This window comes from Euprymna scolopes, chromosome 18 (genome assembly GCF_053919585.1).
Source record: "Euprymna scolopes isolate OS-2025 chromosome 18, ASM5391958v1, whole genome shotgun sequence".
Taxonomy (NCBI): domain Eukaryota; kingdom Metazoa; phylum Mollusca; class Cephalopoda; order Sepiida; family Sepiolidae; genus Euprymna; species Euprymna scolopes.
In genome coordinates this window covers 59,177,082-59,196,561 of record NC_136499.1, presented here as the reverse complement: position 1 = coordinate 59,196,561, position 19,480 = coordinate 59,177,082, and the positions used below count along the sequence as shown (strand labels likewise).

General features: G+C 34.1%; 1 protein-coding gene across 1 annotated transcript in view; it reads right to left on the bottom strand.

The window, feature by feature from the left end:
• Positions 1 to 19,480, bottom strand: part of LOC145297626 (beta-1,3-galactosyltransferase 1-like) — a 62,865-nt gene that overhangs the window by 42,687 nt on the left and 698 nt on the right. The window lies entirely within an intron of this gene.

The following is a 19,480-nucleotide window of genomic DNA, read 5'->3' as shown; positions in this document are numbered from 1 at the left end:
ATCCTAGAGTGCGTTTTATTTTGTGAACACAATTGTTTGCTATTTCTCGTCTACAGTTTAATAGATTTTGAGGTTCTTTAAAGTACAGGATAGCAAATTTTTCATGGAGGCATAATTTACATGGGTCGTCTAAGTGTCTGCACGTGGTAGCTTGTCTCATTTTCCATTCGACTACCGGCGAATGTCCGCTTTCTTTGAGTTCCCAGTATTTATTCGCTAGTGTTGTTTTTATACGGTGTTTTTTTTATTTTTGAAGCTACTTTTGTGGTCATAGTATCGGGTTTTTAAATCTAAGGAAGTCATGCCTATGTAATATTTCTTGTTATTCGGGTTTTCTTTCGCAAATATTGTTGCTTGATAAACTACACTTTTTGTTAGGCATTTATTTTGGACTGGGCAAATTGTGCGGTGTCTACAATTGCATTTAGAATGATTAGATTTTTTACGGGCCGTTTTTTTATGGGTCTTTAGCCGATTAAAATAGTTTTTAAGGGGGTCAAAAATAGATCTAAATTGAAAAAAAATCGTTATACATTTTGTATATTCATCTTAGTTCATTTTTAATCAGCTCTCATGCGTGTCACGGTGGTACAGTGGTAACGTCATCAGCTTTGAATGCTACAGTTTCGGTTTCGATTCTAGCATATGGCACCCCAATTTTTTTTTTTACTTTTGAAATCACGATTCTATAATCTTTATAAACGGCTATATGTCTATCTGTCGGTCTGTCTCCATATTTTAAAATTATCTTCATCGAAACTAAATGGCGCTAGGGGCCTCAAATTATTGTATTTTTTACAGGTCGTTCTAATATGGGTTCTTTGTCAGTTAAAATTGTATTTAAGGAGTCAAAAAATGGGTAAAAAAATGGAGAAAATCGTTAGACATTTTTTACATTCATCTTAGTTTATTTTTAATCGGTTTATATGCGGGTCCTGTTGGTACAGTTGTAACGTCATCAGCTTTGAATGCTACAGTTTCGATTTCGAGTCTAGCTGATCGCATCTAAATACTTTTTATTACTTTTGAAATCACGATTCTAATAATATATACGAAATCTGGACAAATTAAAATATCATATTTAAGCGTATTTTACGCCCGGGTAAAGCCCCCCCCCCGATTATCGCATCTGTAGACCATATAATATCGTGAAACTCCACTAATATACACATATTTAACTAACATATACATAATGCCAAAACAGATGCTCAGCGATAATTTAATATATAACGAAAACAAATGCAAATAAACATAATAGGGATAATACGAGAGTGATCACTCCTAAAAATGCGTGTTTTCGTTTTTTTTTTTTTTTTTTTTTTACTTTTTGTCAAAGATTATCATAGATTACAAACTATCATATTAGCAGAAAAAAAAATTTTGAAAAAAAAAAAGAAAAGGAAATTTAATGACTTAAGGGGGGACCCACTTTCTCGTTATAACATTTTACTTCGTTGCTACCTGACTTACTGTTTATTTCTTTTACCGACGTGTCACGTGATCAGAACGTTATACCGAGAAAGTGACTCCCCATCTTAAAAGTAATTAGATTTATTTTTTCAAACTTTTTCTGCTAATATGATTAGCAAGTCTAATCTATAATAATTGCCGGACCCCCCCCCGCAACTTTCTTTTAAAAAGGTGAAAAGCACGCATTTTTAGGGAGTAGCCACTCTCGTTCAGGTCCGCCCATAATAGAAAATGCAACATTATTTGGTTTAAGCTACGAATCGATAGTAAAGTGATTACACCAAATGGAGAAATTACTCTTGAAATAAGCATTTTTCTAGGTGCTAATGCAAAGAGTGATCCGCGCTATTTTTTAAATCGCATTTCCACGTTTAATTAAAGTTTTGTTTTTTTATTCAGTTGTAAGGTTAACGTACAGAATAGGTACAAAACACCCTCCCCATGTTAAGAATGGATTTTTAAATAATAACGTTATTATTTCAGCACGGATCATTCTCTGCATGAGTACCTTTTTCTGTTAGCAGCGCACTTACATAGATTATGAACAATGTTAAGGTTAGTTATTGTTGCACGTATAATATGCAAACCACCCTAATAAAACGCAATAAATTATTTAAACAGTATTAGCACATCAAACGGCAGTATCAACAATAGCAAACAAAAAAAATCAACAAAATAAGGCTAGTAATATCAACACTAGTACCATTAATAATATACGTTCAATATATGCAATTGCAGAATCAGAGTTAATTGCCGTTTGGTGAATAAGTGTTCAATAACCATATAACTATAGACTATTAAAATGTTAAAATTATCGCGTGTTTTTGTTTGAAAAAAATATTCATCTATGCACCGGTATTATAGTTTTTGAGACGTGTATATGATGTGATAAGACTGATAATCGTTCAAGCTTTCATAACCATTGAATAAACACGCCGAAAAATGTTAAAATCTCATACGAGTTTTTATTTCAGAAAAATATGTTGTAAACCAATGTAGAATTACATAATACGAGGTGCCTTTTTGTAAAGGCATTTAAAACTGTCGTAGACTCTTGAAAATACAGTATGTTATTGCTGTACATCTTCAGAGATGACTGACCAATTTTTTTTTTTATTTCAGGTTTAAATGAACAGTTACAACAGGAATAGAATACACCTTACTAAAAGCTGATTGTCACAGCCAGTGAATTTCAAAAGTGCAATCTAGACGTGGGGATATAAGAGAGAGAGAGAGAGAGACAGAGAGAGAGAGAGAGAGAGAGAGAGAGAGAGAGAGAGAGAGAGAGAGAGAGAGAGAGAGCTTTGTGTTTCCCACTTGTAAATGTTTAGTGAAATGGTGATAAGAGAGAAAGAAAAAAAGGACACATTGGAACGGTCTTCGCTCACCTTATTCCACCCCCCAAAAACAACAACCTGTCGATTTCTCCTTTTTTTCCTCTTCCTGTTTAAACTGCTTCAACACTTGAAACTTGTTCTCAAGTGATACATTATTTGGAAGAGTAAACAACCCTCATCCCCTGCCTTACCTACACCCTTCTTTCTCACACGCTTAGAGGGGTGGAAGGGAAAAGATGTTAGACATTAATTTCGGGGGTTTAAACATGTGTCCTGCACATGTCAGATAGCAGACACAAATTAATCCAAGATTCGCCCACATTGGAGTAAATGCACACACACACACACACACACACACACACACACACAGTTTAGTTAGCGATTAACAGGAAGTAAAAGAAAAAAAAAAAAAAAGAAAATGGCGCTGATTTCAAACAATTTTCGATGTTGTTATCTTGAGTGAGTGAAAGCTGTAAATGAAGAATAGATGTTTAGAAACTAAAACTAAATAAAAAATATTTCATTTAGCCGAGAATTGAACTTTGTCGCATTTAATTCTTCAAATTAGTGCGCGTGTCATTTTTGGGTCCCTCGACAAAAGGAGGGTGTACATGTAAATTCACACTTGTCCGTTCGTCCGTCTGCACTTTTCTCAATAACTACGCCTTGGAATTTAAAAAAATTTTGCACAAACATTAAACATGATATGAGTAAAAAAAAGTAACAGAACGGATTTTCCGGGAAAACTCCGGCTGCCCCCACCCCCCGAAATACCTTTCGGGTTAAAATGGCTAAAATGGACACTTGTGTTTATGAAAAAATAAAAAATAATAATGCTTTGGATTTTTATAAAAATTTCTTAAAAGTTGTAACTAACTGATTTTTATATCATTCTGTTTATCTATACTTCGCGATAACTCTTGGGTGTGCCCCAGGGGCTCTTTTAGGGCTAATAAAAAACACTCCATTTTTGGGACTATTTTACCATATTTGTCCAAAATTTTCTGCGTATGTCTATTTAGCAGTTTTACATAGTTCTGAACTCTAATTTAAATATGTTAAGGCCCTGGGACATTTCGGGCTAAATAAGGGGGAGGGGCAAAAATTCCTGTAATGATGATACTGTTGATTGCGGTGTAATGCTTGTTCGGTGTAGTTCTAGGAGGTCCACTCTCCCAGGCTTTGCCTTCTCTCTTTGAGAAAATGGGCCAGTTTATTGTTAATCGCCTGAGGCGCCTAAACCGAGAAATATCGCCGGAACTGCCCAGACACTTTTTGCAGGTAAGAGTGCCGCTTATCGGTGACGTCAACTTCTCAATTCCACTTCCCAATCCTAGTGTCGAAGTTCTTGTAGTGGGAGAGAACTAAATGTACAGCAAAAGTTTTAAATTATGAAAAAATTACTCTAACCCGTTGAAAGTATCAGAGTGTAGAGTCAGTTTGCAACATTAATTTAACCTAATCAGGACTTCCGTTTTTTTGGGGTGGGGGTGAGAAGTATTAGTGCTTATTCGGAATTGCACTTATGGCGGCAATTAAAAGTAAAAAAAAATACAGAAAAGTATGTAACCAGTAACGGAACGGAGATGAAAAAAAAAAATTAATCAAGCAGATTTTTATTTTATTTATTTATTTATTTATTTTATTTATTATTTTTTTTAAATCAAAGAATTTCAAATTTTACCTCGTGTCAATAAGGGGGAAATAGAGACGTGGTAGTAAAACCAAGAGCAGACAACAGATTTTCATTTCAATTTTTTGGATAATGTCGGAAAAACAACCAGAACGTAAGATTTAAAACCAAATTTATAAACATAACGTGTACTAATAAAATTTTCAAATTATGAAAACATTTTTTTAGGATTTTTTTTTTTTTGAAGTTTTGAAGTTACAAATAAAATCTGGAGAATATTAATATTGGTAAAAAAAAACCCCCCGCAAATTTGTTTAAAAACAAACAAACAAAAAAACAAAACTATTTGATCAATTTTTGTGATTTTTGGAAAACGCCATCTTCAGTCCATGACAAATAGGTGCACGATAAAAATGTTTCTACATTTTTGTTTATCGTCATAAGTACCAACCTGAATAAGCACCGAAGTATTTTATGAAAGCAATTGGTTTTTGTGATGTACCGGTTTTGATCACCGTTAATTATTTCCCCTTGGTTGTGCTCAAAAAGAACAGGAAGGTATTAGTGATTCACCACTGTATGACCTCTTATAGGTCTCCCACCAAAATGTTGCACCCCTCTGCCTGTTTTACAAATACTTTTATGAAACGTGCTCTGTCGAACTCGTTTCGTTCGTATTCTCTGTACGAAAATACCCCCTATTACCACGACAAGCAGCAACACCCCACCTTTTACTGTAGAGATCCTTAGATACCGGAAAGTTCAATAGTTTCTTAACCTCAAACGGCTAGACTTTGGAATACCCTTTTTGTTTCCTGCTTCTTTAACTGTACTAACATGCACAAATTTAAATGTAATGTTAAACAGATCGCTGCATAATTCTACGTAGAACCCATGTAGACATAATCCGAAATAGCAACACTTTACGTGTAAGTGGCAATATGTCTTGTTTGGGGCGAATAAGAGTTAAGAAAAAATATGTAGATCTCCCCGATAATCAATTTTAAAGACAGAGCAAGAACTAAATATCTTATTGTTTCGTATAATGTACGCTAATTGTCTTTCATAATTGTCAACTGTAATACATACAATAGTATTGTTGTCACATTTGAGCTGGTGCATCTGCTACTAATCTCTCGCTCCTGGACAAGGTTCAAAAGAGTCGCAATCCTGATAGGTCCTGAACTGTCATTTAAGCTTCAGCGTCTGTCCCATCGACGAAATGTCGCATCCCTCTGTCTGTTCTTCAAAAATATTTTAATGGTGAATGCTCGGACAAACTGCAAGCACTTGTACCCCCTCGACATAAATACCCCAGACAAACCCGACAAGCAGCTAAATCCCACCCCTATACAGTAGAGATCCCTAGATGTAAAAGAGCTTTCTATTCCAGTAGTTTCTTCCCCAGAACTGATAGACTTTGTAATTCCCTTCCGGGTTCCTGCTTCCCAACGGTACTGACATGCAGAAGTTCAAGTGTAACATGAACAGATATCTTGCTGCCCAACTCCCTACATAGTACTCCTGTAGCTTAGGTCCCTGATAGTAGCCCCCTACATCAAAGTGGCAATGTGCGTTGTTTGGGGTGAAAATGTAATTAAAAAAATACATTAACTATACTTTTGGCCTTAGTCGTTCGTTCTAATTAAGAATACGTTTAGAATACATGAGCTGCGTAATAAGTAGGGATAGGACAACAGCATACACTTTTCATTGTTTTGACCCTCGAGTGTGTATCCATTGATATCTTATATGCTTTTATAATAAGTAATGTGTTTCTGTTGATTAACCGAGTCTAACTGTGGGATATACACTAGAGAGTCAAATCAATGAAAAGAATATGCTGTTGTCTTAGCTCTAGTAATAACGTATATTCCAACACTTGCTATAGGTCAGGGCATGATTATTTTCAAGTCCAATATAAACAAGTTGTTATTGAGACGTCCATTTAAATAATACAATTCTACCAATATCCACCATCATCACCGTGTGGCCACCTGACGCTCATTAATACTTATCCTTGAGTGACCTTTGGGCTTCGATACGTGGCAACCCTCTTGTGAAAAAAAAGTTAATAGCAAGAATGCTAGCATAAAGATATGTTCCAACCGCTGAAAAAAAAAAAAAAATCGAATCCAAACTTGCAGCACTCGCTAGTCTATCCACGCTTATACAGCGAAATAGCTGTCTGTGGACAGCATATCTTAAATGTAAAATATCCCATCCCCCAGCGTATCTACTTCATGTGCAGAATGTTTGGAATCGAAACATTTGATAAGAATATTGTAATATGATTAATCCAACCCTGAAATAGGACACTTACTATAACGTTTGCTACCGTTTTTGTTTGTCCTTTTGTCAATAGAATAACGTATATCCTAACACTTGCCATACGTCAATGAAAGGAAAACGAGTAGGATAATTTTAACCAAAAGCCCCCCCCCCCACAAAATAAAAACAACAAAAACAAAACAAAAACAGTTACGTCACAAACAGGACATTACTAGTGAGACGTAGTGACTTACACGAAACCTGCAAATAATGCACTCCTTCATATAAAATAAGTTCTGCCGGTGCACGAATTCGCAAATCCTCATTATGTTTATTTACCCTTTACAGTTCACATGCCATTATCTATTACTTATTTAAGTAAAAACCACAATTAATATACACGGTGTTCCACTTCTTTGAAAGCTGTCTCTCTTATAATTAAACTTTCAGTGCTTGTCTTCAAATACAGTTAACATTACTCTTGTGTTAAAACTGGACATTCTTTTGGTTGGCTAATCATCCCAAAATTCTAAATTAGTTTTTCCACCCTATATTTCTGCCATCTACACATGAACTCGCACGTAACTGTCCGATATTCCGCGATGCATCCCACAGTGGCGTTTATTCTACATTTGGTACGCCGAAAAAGTGTGCATGGGGTTTCATCGATCTCACCGTGAAGACGTGGATCCTAACGTTAAAAATTAAATCATTGAAACCATCTAATTCTCTCGTGAAATTAGACAGCAAGATTCATGAAAGGAAGAACTTATTCTCTTCCACACAATGAAAACACATCGTTAAAAATAGAAGTTAATGTCATCGTTTATGTACATCGGGGCAAACCAAGATAAAAATAGATTAGGCATTCACTCACGGCTCAACAGACATCAGTCACTAATCATGACATTCTAAAAATCATTGTTCGCAATTTGCGAGCATTTCGTCATATCACGTATTGTTGGCAACGATACAATACCTTTTCGGCTCGAGGAAACATTGCAACTCTCATAGAGATATGCGTTTTATCTATTGCCAAAATGATGTGGAATCATTGCCAGACTATGTGATGTGAGAGCGAGTGGTTTGGGGGTGTTTTTATTTTAGAGGTTGAATAAAAAAAACACATTTCTCTAGAAACCAATATAATCTAATATATAAACGGCTATATGTCTGTGTCTCTCCAGATTTTCAAATTATCTGGAAAACTAAAAGTCACAGAACGGCCTCAAATGATTGGATATTTTGCCAACCGTTCTTCTATGGGTCTAGCCAGTTAAAATAGTTTTTAAGGAGTCAAAAATCATTCAAAATTGAAAAAAAAATCGCTATACATTTTGCACGTTCATCTTAGTTTATTTTTAATTTTAAATTGGTTCATATGCATGCCACGTTGATACAGTGGTAACGTCACCAGCTTTGAATGCTATAGTTCCGGTTTCGATTCTAGCTAATGGCACCTAAATATTTTTTTACGTTTGAAATCACGACTATAATATGTAGGAAATATGGACTAATTAAAATATATTTAAGTGATTTTTACGTCCGGGAAAAGCCGGGCGCCCCCCCTCCACATCTCACGCTAGTAATTACATATACAAACAAAAGTCATTGTAATATACATTCGGATCGTGAAGTTGAAACAAAAAGCAAACGAAAAGACGAAACAGAAACAGAAACAGAGATAGACGTGTGGTTTCAATCATTGCCGGGGTCAAACTGTCTTGTATACTCCCAAGCGTTCTTGATTATTTCCGGCATCTCAATGCGCATGCCCGGTAGTGCAAGGGAGGTAAATGATGGCAACACTAAAGTCCCGTGCACAGAATTTATTTTTCAAATAGTTATATGCTATATATAAACCACTTCACTAAAAAAGTAAATAAGGACGTCTTATGAAAACTTAAATTAAAATTAATAGTTATAGTTTCTAATTAAATACTAGATGTCACTAAGAAATGTTGTAATGGATGAAGTACTAACTAAAATTCAAATCTAAGATTTCTTTTGGAAGTTAAGGTTCAATCTTCAGTGCAGACGATACTAAGAATGCAATTGAAAATTATTGAAGATTTTTACCTGGTCAAGGCTGACGAAACAAGGGCATTCTACCCACCCCCGTGGATTAAATAAAGGATTCTGTTTGAAATTCCGTACTGATCCTCGAATATAACAAAAACATTAGAGTTTGACAACAAGAAGATTACATCAGTCGAAACATTGTGAGAATAGTCAAAATGAAAATAATATAAACTAGTGAGACCTGTTGAAATTCCACAGGGGATTCATTCATATATAATCACTTGATGTTGGCATTCTGTAGATGTTACGCGTAAATGGAGATGCTGATATTGTAGCTCTTTTGGTAAAACTGCAAAAGTTGTAAATTACGCTTAAATGTGATATTTTAATTCTTGCAGATTTTGTATATATTATTATAGAGTTAATGTTCTATCGATTTTTATATATTATAAAGTTGTAATTTCAAAAAATAAAAAAAATATATCCATATGACTTGGGTGCATCTGCTTAAATCAAAACTGAAGCAAAAAAAAAACACACACACACACACACACATATATATATATATATTGGCGGCAAGTCATTATTCAAGCACGTTTGATTGGACACGACGGAGTCTTTTTCCGATTTTGTTGGATAACTTTTCAATTCGCCGAAAGGTCTTTTTTTATTTCAGCTGGCATGTTGTATAGTATGGCGCCCAGTAGTTGTTATTCGGCCATATTCTTCAAGAGCTTTTATTCAATACATCCGATCGTCGTCAGAAGCGATTGTTGTCCTTTTCTTTGAGACTTAGTGTATTAATAGTTAGTTCTATTTTTTTTAAACTGTTTATTTATTTATTGAAAGCGTTGAAAAGAATATGGCCGAACAACAATTACTGGGCGCCATAATATACAACATGCCAGTCGAAATAAAAAAGACCGGACTTCGTGTTCAATCAAACATGCTAGAATATCTATAACTTGAGTTCCTTCAGCTATAACCAAAACTGAAACTTGTAGAATTCTTGATAAAATTATTTAAAAAAAGATTACTAGAATGTCATCAGCTATAACCGAAACCATAACTCATGAAGAATTCTTGGTAAAATTATTACAAGAAATGGAAGTCCACAACAATTAAATGACAGACACTCGGATGTAAGCGTGACACACAAACATACATGCTATCCTAATAATATATAGATTAAACAAAGAAGCCCATTATTGCAAAAATAAACGCACGTTTTTTTAACCTAAAATTCTCTTATTTTTCTAATGTAATTTTAGATTTTCTCAGTGTGAAAAGAAAAATTAGGGTGGATCATTCTAAATATGTTTTTACTTAACGCTATTTTTCAAAGGGGGAAAACGATGCATATTTTTACATGTGAAGATAAGACTCTTTGAAGCGAAATGAATGCAAGATTCGGCGATATTGAAAGTTCAAATAACAACGCAAGAATTTAATGCAGTTCTTATGCAAATGTTTTTTTAATTAATATTTCGCAGTAGTATAGACTTTTTAGAATAATGTACACATGCTTAATAATATTATTCATTAGTTAAAACAATTCGAGCTCTCCGGCACCTGAAAATGTTTATATGGAGTTTACCTCTAGATTTCGCTTGCATTCAGGTGTCGGATGATAGCATAGTGATTAGAAGCGCCGCATCCCAACAATCGAGTTTAGATCCCAGCTTGAGACATTTGCTTGGATAGATGCACTGAAGAGCCGTGATACAGCGAAACAGGCTGGCTGCGGATGACATGTATTATACAGGGAATAAACACCCGTAAAAGAATCGAGTACTCTTTGTAATCGAAAGCGTTATTATACGTCGACATTTATGAAGGCGGCACTATGATCCGTAGCAACACGTTAAATGCCGGAAATGATCCAAATCTTTCTGATTCTCTCTCTTCAGAGCTTGAACGCGTGGTGCAATGGGGGAAAGGGTGGCTGGTTTCTTTTTATGCATTCAAAACAAAGCTTCAATCTTTTCACTAATAACGCTCTGATCATTACTTGTCCCCAATTTAAATGCATGGCTCTCGTCTTGAACTTGTTTAAACTGTTTTAACAAGTTTCTGGGAGTGACCTTCACCCATGATCTGAAATAGAATTACAAATTCGTCGCCAAGGTCGCTGAAAAATGCTTATACATTCTACCGCTCGAGAAGGTATTTCACTCTCCATACTCTCTCCCTGTATAAAAGCCAAATATGCCCTTAGATGGAATACTGTTGTCACGTCTGGGGAGGAGCTACTCAGAAACCCTTTTCCTGCCTTTGCAGGGCACAAAACCGGCTTTGAAATCTAATGGGCGATGTTCTTTCCTCCTCCTACTACTTTTGTCTAACTGAAGAAATATTGAAGGTTTATCTCTGCTCTACCGTTATTTTCATGGCAGGTGGCTCGACTGAGCTTTAATCTATGGTCCCTCACCCTATAAAAGATTCTCATCGAACGCTCGTCTACCTACAGCCACTACCAATAATTTCCCTTACTCTTTATTTGTACCTAAAACTAAACGAAAACTCCATGAACGAAGTTTCTCTCTTAGAACCGCCCGTCTGTGGAACACAACATCGCTAGACTGATTCCCAATTGAATATAACACGATCGTTTTCAAGTCAAATGTAAACAAGTTCTTATTGAGCTGCCCCTCCTTTTAAATAATAAAATCCTACAAATTTCCACCATCATCACTGTATGGACACCTGACGCTCATTAACATTTATTCTTGAGTGGCCTTTGGGCCTTGATACTTGGTAACCCGCTTGTAAAAAATAGCAAGGATGCTAGTGTAAATGTAAGAGGTTGAAACCGCTGGCAAAATTTCGAATCCTAACTTGCAGCATTCGCTTATCTATCTCCAAGGCGAAACAGCTATCTGTAGGTGGCATATCTCAAATATAAAGTACCCTCCCTCAGCCTATCTACTTCACATGCAGAAACACATTTGATAATATTGTAACAATATGATTAGCCCAACCTTAAAATAGAACACTTATTACGTTTGCTACTGTTTGTCATTTTATTTATTTATTTTATCTATTTGTTTTTAAAGGTTTTCAAAGCACGGATACTTTTTACATTTAGAAATAAGACGATTTGCCACCAAATTAAGATAGAAATAAAAATTACCCAGATATTCATTTATTTATTATGGAGATTTGGTATCTGTCGCCAAAACGATGTTCTTACTTCTGTATCTGAATCCGAAACTATACTGCTACTATATTTCAGTACTCATTTCAGAGGTGAGGTGTAGTATCTGTTCTGTTGTCATGGTGTTTAAGTGTGTAGCGTGATATGTATACGGCATAATCACGTCGACACAACGTTCCCATTAGGTTACCGAAGTTAAGCGTTATTTAGCATGGCAAGTGTTAAAATGGGCGATTATTTAAGAAAAACCACGTGTTGTATACGCTCTTCTATTATCTGTTGTTTTCAGTCGTCCTGGATTTCTTCTTGCCACTGTAAATAAGCAGTGTTCATTCGTGAGCTGTGTTTAAGATTACGCAACCCTTGCTTTACAATTACACGCCATCGTCTTTACAGAGGGTATCCATTGTTTCTTAAAACTGAACGAAGACCAAAGATTTCCTTTTTCTGGAGGAAGGGGTAACAATGTTGCGTTTCTCTTGTTATGGCCTCTGATCCCGGATTATCTACTCCATTCAGTGAGAAGTAGTATGGTATAGGTGAGGTGTAGTATCTGTTCTGTTGTCATGTATAGTCTATGTTCGTTCATCATGATACCATTCTCCTAAGCATTACCTCGTTTGTTAGTCATCCATTCATAAAAATATACGACCGATGGAGAGTAGTGGTGGATATTTTTGCTCATAAATATACAATATACTTTTACTGTTATGTATGGTAACAATTAACGTACATTTGTTCCGCGTCTCTCCGATATATTTCATAATTACTTACATGCATTTATTTGCAGAAATCACACATTTGCGATTATGAATTATTTAAAGTAACCAAATGATTTTGCTTACCAACCTCTGTCAGTTTTTCGTCTCGATTCATGAAACTTGATATATAGGGTATTCGAACACATGCGAAACTTTATATTTAGGTTTTAGCCGGGGGAAACCGGTGTAAAATAGTGTGTGTGTATATATATATATATATATATATATATATATATATGTGTGTGTGTGTGTGTGTGTGTGTGTGTGTGTGTATATATATATATATATATATATATATATACATACACACACATTTTTACAACGTTGTTTTTCAAGTTTTGTCTATGCATGAAGGCATAGTGCAGATGGTATCGAATAAGGCTTGATAGCTATATGTTTTGGCTTCGATTCTAGCTAATGGCATTCAAGTCATGTATACTTTTTAACTTTTGAAATCACTATGTATAGTAGAAACCCGGAATACGGTATTAAAATTAGTAACAAATTAAAGTATAGTAGTACACATGTATGTAATTAAATAACATTATAAATAACACTGTAAGGCGGGACAAATACCGTAACGAGGGTTCGGAAAGCATCGTAAACTGAAAAATCCCGTATCCTAAGGCCATCGTATCCAGGGGTTCTGCTTTGGGTACGATATAATAATCAACAAAGCGTTGGCTCTATGGTAATAAATACAAAGTTCGCATGAATTAAAATATATTTAAAAGCATATTTTAACCCGGTCGGCGGGTCACCAAATAAGTTAACATACACACACAAAACCTATTCAGGTAGATAAAAGAAGATTAGCTTGCCTACTTACGCCCGAGTGTATCCTGTACCTCCACAAAACCACCATTCGCCCATGTATGGAGTACTACCGTCACATTTGGGCTGGTGCATCTGCTATCTCGCTCCTGGACAGGGCCTAAAAGAGAACCGTCAACCTGATAGGTCCTGAACTGTCACCCAAGCTTCCGCCTCTGTCCCATCGACGAAATGTTGCATCTCTGCCTGTTTTACAAGTATTTTAATGGTGGATGCTCTGACGAGCTACAAGCCCTTGTACTCCCTCGACGAAAATAAACCTGACAAGCAGCGGAGTCCCACCCCTACACTGTAGAAATCCCTAGATGTAAGAACTGCTAGATTTTGGAATTCTCTTCCGGGTTCCTGCTTTTCCAACGGTACTGACATGCAGAAGTTCAAGTGTAATGTGAACAGATATCTTGCTGCTAAATTCCCTACATAGTACCTCTGCAACTTAGGTCCTTGATAGTAGCCCCCCCCTACATTAAAGTGGCAATGTGCCTTGTTTCTGGTGAAAATGTAATAGAAAAAAAACAAACAAAAAAAAAAACCAAAAAAAAAAACCAAAAAAAAAAAACCAAAAAAAAAAAAACCAAAAAAAAAAAAACCAAAAAAAAAAAAAAAACCCCCCCCCCCAAAAAAACCAAAAAAAAAAAAACCCCAAAAAAAAACCAAAAAAAAAAAAAACCCCCAAAAAAAAACCCCCACATAAAACGTCAAATTAATCACACAATTATTTACTTTGTATAGCAGAGAAGACATGTTGTCCGAGAACAACATCTTCGTTTTTTTTTGTTTTTAAATCACGGGTGTGATATTGATCTGATGAATACCGTCGTCGATTATTGATCTGATTATGATGAGTTCCAACCCAATCGGATCTATCTATCGTGGTCATTTACGCACTGATATTTTTTTAATGAAACATCGCCTATCAAGGTCAAAGGCAACCCGAGGATGAGTCAATGTAATGAAAACAGTGAGGAGATGAACAGTATTATGAGAGGATTGGAAATGATTAATGGAATAAACAAAGTCTGATTACTTGTGAGGACAGTGATGTTGGGAAAGGTATGAACCCGTATATCCTCTCGGTAAAATAAATTATGTTCATCTAATCATATACAAAAATAAAATTTATCAATAGATTTACGGGGCATTTTGCAGTACAGACATCAAAACGAAAAAGTAGCCAAAAAGCTAATATGTAAAAAAATGAATGTTACCAAAGGCAAGATAAGTTACTCTTTTACCTACCTGGATATTTTATTGTGTTTTATCTTATTCTAAAGCGTTTATATAGTTTTAAAACACAAGTAATGCCGAATCTTAAACTAGAAAAAGGACAAATAGCCGACATGAGGTTATCTGGGGAGTCGCTAGAATCGCTCAAAATTGAAAATTAAGCAAAATAAATTAGAAATAAATGTGTGTGACCACGACATTTATTGGTAGGTTTCTGTCAGTATTTTGCTTAATTTAAGATTTTTCTGCGATTATCGAGACTTCTCAGAAGATCGTCTCATGTCGATTATTTCTTGTTCTAAATCAAGACGCGTAACTACTTATGTTTCAAATTAAATACACGCTTTAAAATAAGTTAAAACGCATACATAATCAGTCGACACTAAAAAATATAATTGCGAATTATTTAGGATTTTCACCCCGTCATGGCCAACGGAACAATGGATTAGATAAAGGTCGAAATTCCCTGAAGATTTCCGAGTTCGACAGGAAAATTTCCAAGTTCGACAAGATACACCTGAAGAAAGTCTAAATGTATAACTAATTTTATCAAGAATTCTTCATAAGTTTTGGTTTCGGTTATGGCTGAAGGAACTTAAGTTATATATATATGACTACTTTATTTAACCACATAAATATACGAAAGTATAGATTTATGCGTAAACTAAGTATTTACTTCAACAGTGCTCAATACGTAGGTAGAGCTAGGCATTAAGTTATAAATATATATATTTTATAACTTACTAATATATATATATATATATATATATATATATATATATATATATATATATAAAGTTTTGGTTTTGATTCAATCTGATGTACCCAAGTCATATGGATATATATAATTTTGGAAATCGCAACTTTATAATATATAAAAATCGATAGAACATTAACTATATATATATATATATATATATATATACACATACACACACGAAATCAGTAATAATTAAAATATCATATTTAAGCGTATTTTACGACCGAGCTACGCCGGGTGTTCTTGCTAGCTTAGATAAATACTTTAACTGTTTCAACAAAAGAGCTACACGATAATATCAAAGCGTGTCCATTTATCTTGAACATCTACAGATAAAATAGCAATATATTACATATGAATCCTCTGTGGAATTTCCACAGGTCTCACTAGTTTAAATAATACTGATTATCAATCCTCATCTAAAAATTTCGGAAAGATTTATACAAATATTTGTTTCGGTGAAAATGCACGGGGTGGGGGACCACCCGAAGATTTACCTTTAAAAAGTTGATTACGAGGAGGTGGAAAATGAGAAAATGCCTTTCGGAATAAACACCCCCAACCTCCCCATGTTAAGAACGGCTTTCGGAATAAACACCCTTTGCAGATTGAACAACCAGTGGTCCCCCAGTGCACTTTCACCTTTGTTTCTACAGAAAAGCGTTTTCGCATAAAAAACAACAAAAAAAAAAAAAAAACAAAAACATTTGAAAGTATTAAATAAAGTTTCTTATTTCTTTCCCAAATTTTCAATAGCCCAGGATCTATTAAAGAATAATTGCAATAGAATTATCTGACCTAGAAACGTCACATTAACGGACTTTAAAATGGTTTCATTCATTTTAGATTTGCGAAAACACAAGAATGTATATCTATAAATATTTTTGTAAAAGTGCGCTGGTTAACCACTAGAAAACTTACCTTTAAGAATTTGGGATTAAATTGTTAGGTGAAAGTACGGAATACTTACAAAAACACATTTCCTTCCACCATGTTAAATAATAGGTTTCTGAATAATTAACCCCAAAACAGAATACATTCAACAACAAAATACCAAACTTCTTAAAAGGTGGTCAACCAACGCATTTTTATTTATTTTTATGAATACGGGCTTGTATTACTGTACACAGATTCGAAAAAGTTGTCAAAAAACAAATATATAACAAATAAATGTTATCAAAGGCAAGATAAGTTACTTTTCTACCTAACTGGATATATTTTTTGTGTTTTTATTCAATGTAACATTTATTCAGCTCGAAAAACATACAGTGTTTACCGATGCATTGGAAAATTCAAGATGGCGTCTCACACCCTCTTTAACACCGTAAGTTTGGGAAAAGGTGTTATAAATAAAAAACTAAAAATACTATTAAAAACCCGCCGAATATATGTCAACCTATTTCACGGTAACATATATTGAGCGAGTTTTTAACAGTATTTTATCCGTTTTTTTTTTATTTATAAAACCTTTTCCCAAACTTACCGTGTTCAAGAGAGAATCAGACGCCATCTTGAATGTTCCAATACATCAGTAAACACTGTATGGTTTTCGAGCTTAATAAACATGTTACATTGAATAAAAACACGAAAAATATATCCAGTTTGGTAGAAAAGTAACTTATCTTGCCTTTGATAACATTTATTTGTTATATATTTGTTTTTTGACAACTTTTTCGAATCTATGTGTACAGTAATACAAACCCACCAATACTTTAATTATTTTAAATAAATTATTTTTATATATCTTACTAAAAGACTTTACTTCTTTTCGTTGGACCTAGTTTCGATTCTCATTTTCATGGATTATCGTCTATGACAATTAAACATGTGGCCATATTGGAAATAAGCCGATAATATTAGGATGTTTATTAATTAAAAAAAAAAAAAATTCATACTGTATGCGTAATAATAAATTGATTTTAGCTCAAATTCATTCTACGTGTCATAATCTTAAAGTCTACAATTTTTAAGATACTGCATATCACCCGTTACTCACAAAAATATAAAACAAAGCAAGCAAGAAAAAAATAAGACGTGGAAATTAACGGAAATATAGAAACGGTTTTCTCTCATAGAAGCCGTTATGTTTTTAATGTTGTTTGCTTTCACAGGTAACAAGACGAATTGAATCTGAGTAAAACAACAGTACTATGTTGTAAGATAAAATCTACACAATCGTAAAAATGAAAAAAAAAAAAAAAAAAAGTAAATCAATGATTCATATTTCTTTCATGTAGATCAATAATAACATTTTTCATTTATTCAAAACGAGGGAAAACACATTTTTAGCTATTGTTAGTTACAAAGGTGATTATACAGTGGAATGAGATTACAATGCAAAACTAGGCGCTGTTTTACAATTTGTCATTGTTCTGAGGGAGACAACTCTTTTACTAAGAGGTTCGTTCATTTTTTTTTTCATCTCATAATTTAGGACGTTAATAATGTTGTCAGTAAGTTTACACGAGCGGTTTACAAAAAACAAAACAAAAAAAAACAAACAAAGCATACTTTTGTTTTTCGTTCTATTTTTTTTTTATGGGAGTATTCAATTATAGAACTTGTATAGTTTTCAACAGGTGCTTCTGCAGTTTAACCGTTTTTTTTTTTGTGAGTATCGCACCAACGTTAGCCGAGCAGAAGAAACGTTTAATATTTCACAAACATTCTGTTGGGGCGTTGGTGGGGCGTGGGTGATGTGGTGGCCGCAAAGAAAAAAAAAACCCATAAAAGTATGTTTTTTTTTTTGTTTCTAAACCGCTCGCGTAAACTTACCGACAGCATAATTAGCGTCCTAAATTATGAGATGAAAAAAATGAACGAATTTCTTAGTAAAAGAGTTGTCTCCCTCAAAACGATGACAGATTGTAGAACAGCAAGAGCGCTGCAAAAATCGAGAGAAAAAAAAAAAAAAAGTCTAGTCGAATTCAAAGTTTAATGGTCTCAAATCCATGGTCGATCTTTCCTTTCATTGTAATAACATAATCACCTTAAATCTAAAAAAAAAAAAAGAAAAAAAAAAGTGCTTCTTCGTTATGAGAACGAAATTCAAAAATTTCAAGTAAAACAATATCTACTTAATTGTCGCTACTTGTGCATCTATGTTACGGTGCCGAAATAATATTATTTAGAAATACATTCTTAAGATAAGGGGAGGGTTTTTGTAGCTATTCTGTACTTTCATCTAACAATTTAATAAACAAAGATATTGTAAAACTTGAATTTAACTTCAAAATACTATTAAAGTATAGCGAGGTGACAGCTGCACAAACACCTAATTGTCATGTTGCAGTACTGAACATATCTAAAAATTACGAAAATTAATTATGAAAATAGTTTTCGAAGACAATTAGCGAACATTGAGTTTTGCCAAAAATAATAAACAGGAGTTTGAATTGTAACAAGGGAAGTTATTTTCTGAAAACTATGGAAATTATTTTATTCGGCAATATTGTTATTATTATGTTTAATTTGTAATGCATTTCATTTTCAATGAACACTGCTTGATTTAATTACCATTATTTTTCTACAAAAACATACGTTACTGTACTCTGATCACTAACCCTAAGTCTCGATGGGCCCCCAACAAGAAAAAATTAAAAAAATCCAAACGAACAGAACAAAAATAGAGGGTAGTTACCTAAAAAGAAATTGGTGCTAGTGAGTGCACTTACTGATCCGCGATATTTTTAAATCGTATTTCCAAGTTTTTTTTTTTTTTTTTTTTTTTTTAAATTGTAAGGTTAAAGTATAAAATAGGTACAAAACACCCCCCTCTCCCCATGTTAAGAATGGCTTTTTAAATAATAACGTTATTATTTCAGCACGGATCAATAAGTGCCAAGGAATTAATATTTGAAAAAAAAAAAAAAAAACGGTATTTTTTTACGACTTGCCCCAGTGTAGTATAATCACCCCAACCTCCCCATGTTAAGAACGGCTTTCGGAATAAACACTCCCAACAACCTCCATGTTAAGAACGACTGGGTGTGTTTATTGCGAAAGCCG